The sequence below is a fragment of the Macrosteles quadrilineatus genome, unplaced genomic scaffold (genome assembly GCF_028750875.1).
Source record: "Macrosteles quadrilineatus isolate MER2022 unplaced genomic scaffold, UCM_ALF_1.0 Scaffold_8__2_contigs__length_117827958, whole genome shotgun sequence".
In the NCBI taxonomy this organism is placed as follows: domain Eukaryota; kingdom Metazoa; phylum Arthropoda; class Insecta; order Hemiptera; family Cicadellidae; genus Macrosteles; species Macrosteles quadrilineatus.
In genome coordinates, this window is record NW_026542601.1 from 69367934 (window position 1) to 69379602 (window position 11669).

The window sequence follows — 11669 nt, forward strand, 5'->3', positions numbered from 1 at the left end:
ACATTTTATACGTTAAAGAAGTGAGATTAATAACCGTGTGGCTTAAATAACGGGTTTGATTAATCGCAAGGGCAATATGTAATTGTTAATTAAATAAAAAAATCTAGCCACCATCTATGTCGGGAACCGGAGAATCAGTGTGTATCAAGTTGCATCCTACTCCAGTTTTGATAACAATAGAGGTTTCCACTCATTAACGGCGTTTCGAATGCTCATTTTTAAAGGTAAGGGTCAAGTGGAGGTGATAGATTTCTTCCCCTAAAATCACCTAAATATTATGAACGAAGTATAATACAGAATATCAATTGTTAGTAATTTAAAATTAAATATTGTACTTAGTTATAAGAGTAAAAGTTTGTTTTTTAAAGTCGGCCGATTAGCATGGTACGAACATGCAAAATTTTGTTTTTTTATAACCTAGAATACATTATTTTCAGATATGACGAACTGATTGTATTTTCAATTAATCAATATATTCACGCTGTTATGTGAAGTATTCAGTGAAGCGTGGTTAATGGGATTTACTCCGAGAGCCGGGAGGGTCCGTCGAAGGACCGGCCTAGCCATTGTTCTTCTCTACCCTCAGGTCAGGTAGGCTGCCTCAACTTAACATGAGACAGCCTTTACCAACTGAGCCACCGACTCACAACTATTTACGTAATGTATACAACTATTTACGTAGAACTTTCTGTATACAAGCATTTAATTGTTTAGTATACCATTTATTTATTTACCTAATTTATTGGGGAATGTTTTAATGCCAGTCTGAGGCACCTATTTATTTATAAAGAAATATTGCATTTAGTTTTTTAAATAACCTATTCTGTTCATGACCTATTTATAAGTTCCGATGTAATGCATTTTATTTCATTTCAGCAATAGCTCGCAAGTGGCACCCCTACTCTACTCTGCGCCATCAGTTCTCCCGACCGTTGTAGTCTCTATATAGTCACCCACACTTCTCCATTAGAATACAAAGCCCAGCTGATTGTGTGCTATCGACAACCATCAGCTCCTCTCAGCTCTCAGGTTACCGACTTACGCGTATGAATTATTGATAAGACGGACCCCCACGAAGGTGAAAGTGATAAGAAGCTGCGTCGATTGCCAAATATTTTAAACGCTACACGGCTTTCTTCCGCGACCGGACTGGACGACAAAGAGTCGTAAATTTTCGACTCAATTTGTCGTAAATTTTCCACTCTTTGTTACCGTGACCAGATAGGTAGATAGGTAGCGTAGCGTCCAACTTTATTTACTTTGGACGTCGTAAAGTTCCTCATATTCGATTTTACAATCACTTAGAGACTCTTTGTGTCGATGCTGTAAATATTTACACGTTATAGGGCCGTTTCTTTACTTGCTGGCGGAGGAAAGTGAGAACATTGTATTGTAATTTGCTTTTGATTAGATAACAGGTTTTATGTTTCCACGCGTTTGCTGATATAGGTGACTAATATGTTTCAACGTTTCAACTCGTAAAAAGTGTACAACTCGTACAATCGACAAAAGACATTTTTGTGTGCCCCTTTCCGATCATTAATTTAATTTATTTAGGACTATGTACCCATAAAATACCATGTATACAAAAGTTCTGACAGGCAACTACAACTAAGGCTAGGTATAACATACAATACAAGCGAGTTTTTAAATTTTAATAATTTGCAACGGTTTCAACAAATAATCGTTTTTCCTATGGTTAAAAGCTTTTCACGTGCAAAGTTCTTAATCCATTAAAATCACCATGGCCAATTATTTTCTGTTAATTAATAATGGATGACTGTACAACATCAATATACACATAGAATACCTGTACTACTCAGTCTAATACAAACCTACAACGACAACTGCCCCAGCCTGTAACTCAAACAATGAAGGACTACAGTAAGTTTGCAAGTCACCCAACGTTACCTACGGCATTCTACAGTCAACAATAAACCAAACGACAATGACTCGCCTTTTTCGTAACACAATTAACGTACTAAACACTAAACACTACTGTTGCTTACTATCTTCGATATTTATGCCCCATTGAGATCCCGAATAGGCAAAAGCCGGGTCAATTACAGTCGCACAATTCCTCTATGAAAGTGGAGCGTTCCCAGCGACTCTGTAGAAACACGTGTTTAATTAGGTTCTGTCAGGGGTGCCAATTCACCTCAAACAACTGATAATATCATGCACGGACGTGTAACGTGTAATAGTAGTGCAGTGATACCACTAGCTCGACGCTGGATATCCCTGCTCCAGTTAGAGCTGGGTTGTCACAATTACGGGGATAAACAAAGCAAATTATAGTGGACGTGTCAAAATCATCGTTATGACATCGTTATATAGTGTGGCTTACAATTTCGCCTAAATAAATCCCAGTTACATGTTGAAATACACTGTAAGTCTACGAATACTGGTTTCGATAAGAATATAGCTTACGTATTCAGAAGTTCAGTTTGGACTTTTGCACACCCAAATATTATTTGGACGCCCTCCATATCTTCCAGGTACTCAAAGCTTTGTAATGAATAATATGTTTAATATAGTCTTGAAATATGCATATTTATGACACGAAAATGTTCATAAGCCGGTGCCTATGGGGAAAAATCTTGCGTACCTGCTAAATGTAGAGGGAGCTAGCTGGTCTACACAAATTCGCGTGTTGGGATTTCAGATCTCAAATCACTCCAATCACCAATGGATTTTATCCATGTGATAATTGCAAAAAAAATCCAAGCCTATCCTGAAATAACATGTAAAAACGATCCAGTAATAGAGCCTAGTGAAACAAATCTTGTATATGTTTACAAACAAATCATCGTTTTCCAAAGTGTTCTATTGCAGAAATATGATAATTATAGTCATCTGCCATAATCCCTGCCAAGTGTGGTGCAATTCAGTGGGTGGGCCTGGTAAGAACTGTGTCACGATGAGGCGCCGCGATTGTGTTTTGAAATCACATTTTTCACTCAACTGGGACGACACGTGTGATATATAGGGATCAGATTAGTCTGATTTGCATAAGACGTTAATAGTGATGTAACCCGTAGATAGATTTGGCGCTCCGATATTCTTGGAATCGTGATGAATGGTCTTTATCAAGAGGGTGGTTAGATTTAAATTACCGTTCCATAAGTAATGCGTGGCCCAATTCAATATATTTTGAATTATTTGTGATACATTTGAGATTCATATGTAATCCTGTTTAAATTTATAGCATTATACGTCTAGTAACGTATATTTCATTGTATCAAACCATCAGTAATTCGTATGTGTTTTTGTAAACCAAATAAAAAAATGGTTTTAAGGGATTTGATATGGTGAAAAATAGTCTTAGGTTTATATCGTAACCAAAACCAAAGTACCCTATACATAAAAACAAATGCAAACCTCTTTTGTACCAAATTGGGAAGAAAATTCAGAAAACAAGTGTAAATCTGATTTTTGGGTACTAAAATTCATTATTGATGATCGTGGCTATTCCTGCTACGTTAATACAATAGCCTACAGCGAGTGAGCTGGTTCAGTGGTAGAGAGCCCGGGATTAAAACCCGCCAATCCCTAATGGATTTTATCAAAGTGGTAATGCTGCGGCCCCCTCTACGCCTATCCTAAAGCATTGTAGAACACCATTCCCGACCAGAACTTTGAAAAAAAAACTACCACCATTTACTTCTTTCGATGAATATATCACTTGATATCCATGGCAAATCTTCACCCTGAAACTACCTATGGTAACCGAAACATTTTAGCTTCCCTAATCCCAAACTCGAACAAATTCATATTGATTATCTGTATTCAATTCACACGATACGTGTAGAAGTATGTAATGACATTTTCATTGATCTGATGCGCCATCTGCACTTCTGCGTACTTTCCACCCCTGCAGCCGCTTCTGGTAATCACTGGTCATGCGCAGAGGATGGCGTGAGTGCGCAGCAGTAGCAGTTGCACATCAGCTGATCAGTAATGGCCGTATTAAACCACCATTACCTCAGATCGCAGACATTTAGCTTCTCTCAACTCCCACACCCTCAGATGCTGGAGATACCACTACTGCTGTGGTGAAACTAATTTGTTTCCAGAGGCCGTGTTTTGTAGGTAAACAGCGTATGATTGCTGTGGATGTGGGCTGGTGAAGTATTGTTTAGGAGTTGACAGTATTTAATACTGGGTTCTTCGTGGTGCAAAGGACATCAATAGTAACCCCGTAGTAAATATTACTCGATGGGATCTGCGTATTATCGATATACAGTACTATGTGTTATATAGTACTGTATTAACTAAGATCTTTACATTACCCTATTTTTAATAAATGTTACACCTTTTGTGGTTATTACATAGACCCTACTGTTTCCTTTCATAAAGGATCTTGGACTAGAAATATAACTTTTTTGTTTAGTTTAAATTAATATTATTGTAAATTTTATTTTATGTTCGTTTGAATTTGTAAACGTAAACATGCTGGAAGTAACGTCAACGAGTGTCTTAGACTCTACCTGGTATGCAGACGTGCAGTCTTTTGGGGAATGTTTTTCTATTTAATAAAAAAAGTCACTGTTAGGCCTAAATGATTTTATTGGAAATAAATAATCTTGAATTCATATTTAGTAATCCTTAATCGGCAAGTAAATCCTTAACTTTGATTGTTGATTGAGTTTGAAATTACCAAACCAATTAACCGCGAATCTGAAATATTAAAAAAGATAAAGTTTGTCATACACATTATTTATTTACATTCTGATTTACTTAGTCATCGAGATAGTACGTCAGACCAGACTTTCTTAAATTTTGAATAAAACTATAACCCTACAAGTAAATATTGAATAAATTGGTAGCAAACTAAAAAAAATACATATACAAAATTACGTAATGTGAAATCCCCTGAAATAATAAATTAGTAGTGATAACCCAAACCCGAGTGCCAGTCGTTCCTCTCCAAATGTCGCATTGTTTCATCCACGATCGTCGCGCAGGAGATAAGCAGGCAGAATCTCCAGGCGACCTTTTAGCGCCGTCGCTCTCACAAAAAGAATCGATAATTCGCGGATTATCCACGGTTAGCGGCCATAAATAACGGAGTGAAAGGAAGTTGAGGCGAGTAGAAGAGCGTCCATCATCCAACAATGGCGACCAATTACTCTTGTCGCTAATAAGTTAATGACGCGAACTAATTCCGATAATCGTTAATTTGCTTCACGGAGAATCCGATCCGCAGCCGGCGATCTGCCACCGCGACGTTAACGCGCCGATTTACGACGTTACTTATCCGGTGTATTAACGTGCGATCGCAGTTAACGTGTTATGCGGTAAATCCACGTGACTGGGATGAGTTGTGGTGACAATGTTTATGGTGATCAGGTCCGGGTTGAAGATGTGTTGAATGTTGTTAGAATTCCCAACTCTTAAAAAAAACCCCTGCAATGTTTATTATGTATCTGGCATGGTACTACAGGAAAACTGAAACCACCCAGAAAACTTAAATTTAAATTTGTAAAGTATAACTAGAGTAAAAGTCTAGAAAGTAAAGACTGTCAAGCTTTTGCAAATAAAAAAAATGAATATCGCACCGAGTGACACGGTGATACACAAGAGTAAGTTTACCAAGACATCAAGAGTACATTTGATCAAGATTTCAATCCTTTCAAATCTATGAAATTTTCAAAATTTCAATACTTGACTTGAAGCAAATAAAAAGTGAAAGCAAACTATCGCATTGTAACTAAACACATTAAAATTATCCAACCCACTTAGATCTTGCGTTATCGTCGAATTCCCCCGTAATGACCATATAACTAGACTCTTAGCATCGCAATATCATTTCAAATTCCAGAACTAAATATCGGAAAGCACCCGAAGCGATTTTAAAGAGCATACCGATCGCAATATCAAATGCATTAGCATTATCCGGCACGCACGCATCGGAGTTTCTCCCACTGAAGAAGGCAATCGGTTGAAAATCATTAAGGTCGTTAAATTGGCGACGAGGAAATTATCTCGTAATTACGTGCTTATTTATTATAACGCGGCTTCAGAGGTTAGAGGCTGAGGCCAATTAGGCTGAGTTGCTGGCTTCAGTAAAAAGTGCGTTCAATTTGCGTGCGGCAATTAAGGCCCTCCGAGGCACGTCAGCTGGGAGTTAGGCTGACATCCCGCGGGAAGTTATGGTAGGAAACTGTTCCATCAATACTGGAGTCAAGAGAATCTAAGGTCTTTTAACCATGGCAAAGCTGTGCGTTGCAGAATTGTTCAGGGACTGTCTGTAACTACACTGTGTGTCCTCAAATATTTTACTTTAGGCTCACGTTAGAAGAATTTAACAATGTTAGGTCACATTGCTGTTGCCCTTGGTCGCAGTCTGTGTTTTGACCACAAACGTGCGCGTCGTTAACGTAAATCTTTAGAAGCTTACACACTTTTTGGTGTATTTGACTTAATAATTCTATATTTTAAGGGAACCATTGGTTTGAACTACGGTTTCTGACGAATAACTGGTGATATTTAATTGAATACCACAAATAATCCTTGACGTGATTATACAAAATACATTTCTGAATAAAAGGTAAAGCGGTTTAAATCGCAAGGGTAGCCAATGTCATTTGAACTTCCACTGCAACTTGCTTGACAAATCCTATTGCCCGCTCTTGACAAACCACTAGACAAATCCAATGGTCAGATTATTATCAAAGTGGTACAAGTTCCCACAGTATATGTACAATGTTACCCAACTCTCGCATGATTTATGCCATTAACTGTCCATATGGGGCCTTTATCACCGCCAATGTTGCCTTTCTCGGCTCAAACTCTCGCCGCAAAGACACAAACGCTGTTAAAGCGACACGTTTCCAATGATTTATCGTCGGTAAACACAGAGTTGTACCAATTTCCCTCCCTAAGTCTCTGCGTCATGCAAGAGGTGGGGCTTGACGATTCCGTTTCACGAGGATTTTGTAAATTAGATTACACAGTTTCTGTGCGCAAATAATTGGACACTAGATTATAACCTGTAGTTGTCATTGACTATTTCTTCATTACATTCTTGAGTGTATTTACTTTGTATCTATTTCCTTTTAGAGAAGAACTTCGTATACTGGATTATACGGTTGTCGTTGTCGTTGTCTATAATGTCCAAATTACATTCATGAATATTACTTAGATGCAGTTTATTAGTATACGATCCTGTGGCCTACGATCAACTGGCAAATTTATACATTCTTCATACAAATAACACTTTAATATTTGCCGATTTCATGTTTATTTTTTGACAGGTTCATAATGCTATACGATTGATTTTCGTAAACTCAAGGTAAGATTGCTCTTTTGGAATGCCTTAAATTAAGAAAGATAACAGCTTATTTGTGGTAAGGCCGTCTTTGTTAAAAAAAAGTATGTGGTGTTATACTCTTTAATATATGACACGTAATCCCATATGAAAAGTAGTAATTTTAATAAACAGATTGACTATGGAGTAAATATTTATTTTCTGTTTGAGGTTTTCCATTGAAGTAATAAAATCAAAAGATAAATAGTTGAACAATCAACGCAATAATTTAAAAATTCTGTATAAGTAAACATTTAAATTGTACACAATTCATATCGTAGTTGTTAGCTGATATGTTTTAATTTGAATATCATCGTTCTGGCTGAAAAAATAAAATATCGATATGTCAAAAAGAAATCAACGACAATAATGAATATTCCCTTTAACAGGAAAGTACCCATTTCTTTATAATTTATGCAAGGTATACTTTGCACAAATAAAATAAAATTGTTACAAGAGTAGCAAATACTATTTAATTAATTTTCCTGTTTCCTTGATATTTTTGGTGACTATAAGAATTACAGCTGCCAATTTTTAGTACTATAGGTAATGTAGTCATTTGACCTTTAAATTACACAACTACTGGAAGCTCGGGGCTGTAAAAATATATTCTTTTTACACAATCATACAACATTTGTTTTTTTTCTGTTGGGATACATATATTTGAAGTGAATCTATTCGATCAATTATTTTATTACATTTAATAAAACGTGCAAAAGTCCAGTAACTCAGCAACTATGTCCCTCCTTCTCCGTGGTGTGAACGCGACTGTAATGTCTCTGGTCTCAGCCCTAATGAGGAGTCGCAAGTCGAGGACCTCAGTAAATTAGCCCGTGCAAGATCCGCCCAGCACTTTCTATCCTATTTAACATTTGCAGAGCTCTGCCCCACGGCAATGCTAATCCTGGGTCACGCTTTGAGTGCGGAGTATGGGGACATCTGCTGAGGCTGTGGAGAATATGAGCTATACCTTTGAGTGCAGAGTATGGGGACATCTGCTGAGGCTGTGGAGATGAGGAGCTATACCTTTGAGTGCAGAGTATGGGGACATCTGTTGAGGGTGTGGAGACGAGGATGCTCTACCTTTGAGTGCAGAGTATGGGGACATCTGCTGAGGCTGTGGAGATGAGGAGCTATACCTTTGAGTGCAGAGTATGGGGACATCTGTTGAGGGTGTGGAGATGAGGAGCTATACCTTTGAGTGCAGAGTATGGGGACATCTGCTGAGGCTGTGGAGATGAGGAGCTATACCTTTGAGTGCAGAGTATGGGGACATCTGCTGAGGCTGTGGAGATGAGGAGATATACCTTTGAGTGCAGAGTATGGGGACATCTGCTGAGGCAGTGGAGATGAGGAGATATACCTTTGAGTGCAGAGTATGGGGGCATCTGCTGAGGCAGTGGAGATGAGGAGCTATACCTTTGAGTGCAGAGTATGGGGACATCTGCTGAGGCTGTGGAGATGAGGAGCTATACCTTTGAGTGCAGAGTATGGGGACATCTGCTGAGGCTGTGGAGACGAGGATGCTCTACCTTTGAGTGCAGAGTATGGGGACATCTGTTGAGGGTGTGGAGACGAGGATGCTCTACCTTTGAGTGCAGAGTATGGGGACATCTGCTGAGGCTGTGGAGATGAGGAGATATACCTTTGAGTGCAGAGTATGGGGACATCTGCTGAGGCTGTGGAGATGAGGAGATACACCTTTGAGTGCAGAGTATGGGGACATCTGCTGAGGCTGTGGAGATGAGGAGATACACCTTTGAGTGCAGAGTATGGGGACATCTGTTGAGGGTGTGGAGACGAGGATGCTCTACCTTTGAGTGCAGAGTATGGGGACATCTGCTGAGGCTGTGGAGATGAGGAGATATACCTTTGAGTGCAGAGTATGGGGACATCTGCTGAGGCTGTGGAGATGAGGAGATATACCTTTGAGTGCAGAGTATGGGGACATCTGCTGAGGCTGTGGAGATGAGGAGATATACCTTTGAGTGCAGAGTATGGGGACATCTGTTGAGGCTGTGGAGATGAGGAGATACACCTTTGAGTGCAGAGTATGGGGACATCTGCTGAGGCTGTGGAGATGAGGAGATATACCTTTGAGTGCAGAGTATGGGGACATCTGCTGAGGCTGTGGAGATGAGGAGATATACCTTTGAGTGCAGAGTATGGGGACATCTGCTGAGGCTGTGGAGATGAGGAGCTATACCTTTGAGTGCAGAGTATGGGGACATCTGTTGAGGCTGTGGAGACGAGGATGCTCTACCTTTGAGTGCAGAGTATGGGGACATCTGTTGAGGGTGTGGAGACGAGGATGCTCTACCTTTGAGTGCAGAGTATGGGGACATCTGTTGAGGGTGTGGAGACGAGGATGCTCTACCTTTGAGTGCAGAGTATGGGGACATCTGCTGAGGCTGTGGAGACGAGGATGCTCTACCTTTGAGTGCAGAGTATGGGGACATCTGTTGAGGGTGTGGAGACGAGGATGCTCTACCTTTGAGTGCAGAGTATGGGGACATCTGTTGAGGGTGTGGAGACGAGGATGCTCTACCTTTGAGTGCAGAGTATGGGGACATCTGTTGAGGGTGTGGAGACGAGGATGCTCTACCTTTGAGTGCAGAGTATGGGGACATCTGCTGAGGCTGTGGAGATGAGGAGATATACCTTTGAGTGCAGAGTATGGGGACATCTGCTGAGGCTGTGGAGATGAGGAGATATACCTTTGAGTGCAGAGTATGGGGACATCTGCTGAGGCTGTGGAGATGAGGAGATATACCTTTGAGTGCAGAGTATGGGGGCATCTGCTGAGGCTGTGGAGATGAGGAGATACACCTTTGAGTGCAGAGTATGGGGACATCTGCTGAGGCTGTGGAGATGAGGAGATATACCTTTGAGTGCAGAGTATGGGGACATCTGCTGAGGCTGTGGAGATGAGGAGATATACCTTTGAGTGCAGAGTATGGGGACATCTGCTGAGGCTGTGGAGATGAGGAGCTATACCTTTGAGTGCAGAGTATGGGGACATCTGTTGAGGGTGTGGAGACGAGGATGCTCTACCTTTGAGTGCAGAGTATGGGGACATCTGTTGAGGGTGTGGAGACGAGGATGCTCTACCTTTGAGTGCAGAGTATGGGGACATCTGCTGAGGCTGTGGAGATGAGGAGCTATACCTTTGACTGCAGAGTATGGGGGCATCTGCTAAGGGTGTTGAGATGAGGATGCTACACCTTTGAGTGCAGAGTATGGGGACATCTGTTGAGGGTGTGGAGACGAGGATGCTCTACCTTTGAGTGCAGAGTATGGGGACATCTGCTGAGGCTGTGGAGATGAGGAGCTATACCTTTGACTGCAGAGTATGGGGGCATCTGCTAAGGGTGTTGAGATGAGGATGCTACACCTTTGAGTGCAGAGTATGGGGGCATCTGCTGAGGCTGTGGAGATGAGGATACTACACCTTTTATAGCAGAGTATGGGGGCATCTGCTGAGGCTGTGTAGATGAGGATACTACTATTTTGAGTGCAGAGTATGGGGGCATCTGCTGAGGGTGTGGAGATGAGGATACTACTATTTTGAGTGCAGAGTATGGGGGCATCTGCTGAGATAGTGGAGATGAGGAGCTATACCTTTGAGTGCAGAGTATGGGGACATCTGCTGAGGCCGTGGAGATGAGGAGGTATACCTTTGAGTGCAGAGTATGGGGACATCTGTTTAAGGTGTGGAGATGAGGATGCTCTACCTTTGAGTGCAGAGTATGGGGGCATCTGCTAAGGGTGTTGAGATGAGGATGCTACACCTTTGAGTGCAGAGTATGGGGACATCTGCTGAGGCTGTGGAGATGAGGATACTACACTTTTATAGCAGAGTATGGGGGCATCTGCTGAGGCTGTGTAGATGAGGATACTACACTTTTGACTGCAGAATATGGGGGCATCTGCTGAGATAGTGGAGATGAGGATGCTACATCTTTGAGTGCAGAGTATAGGGGCATCTGCTGAGGGTGTGGAGACGAGGAGCTATTTTTTTGATAGGCTAACCGCAAAGTTATAACTGGCTTTGGATTTTGGATTGAAGTCATAAAACCCGTAGAAACCCGGGGAAAATATTAATTGTTAATTAATTCGTCTTCATTTCTAATTTCACCTTTAGAGGACCCAAATGTTTCATTTTGCAATAGGACAAAAGTTGTGTATTAATTTTTTTCTTCTTTAAATAGGAATGGTATCGGTAATTAGTGTTGTATCTGTAACAAGATTTAAAAGTTGGTGCCGTAACCAGTTCCTGACCAAAATCTTAATGTTATTTTTAATATTCTTATTGTTATCATACAACACATTTGATGGAACTAAACCACAAAATTAA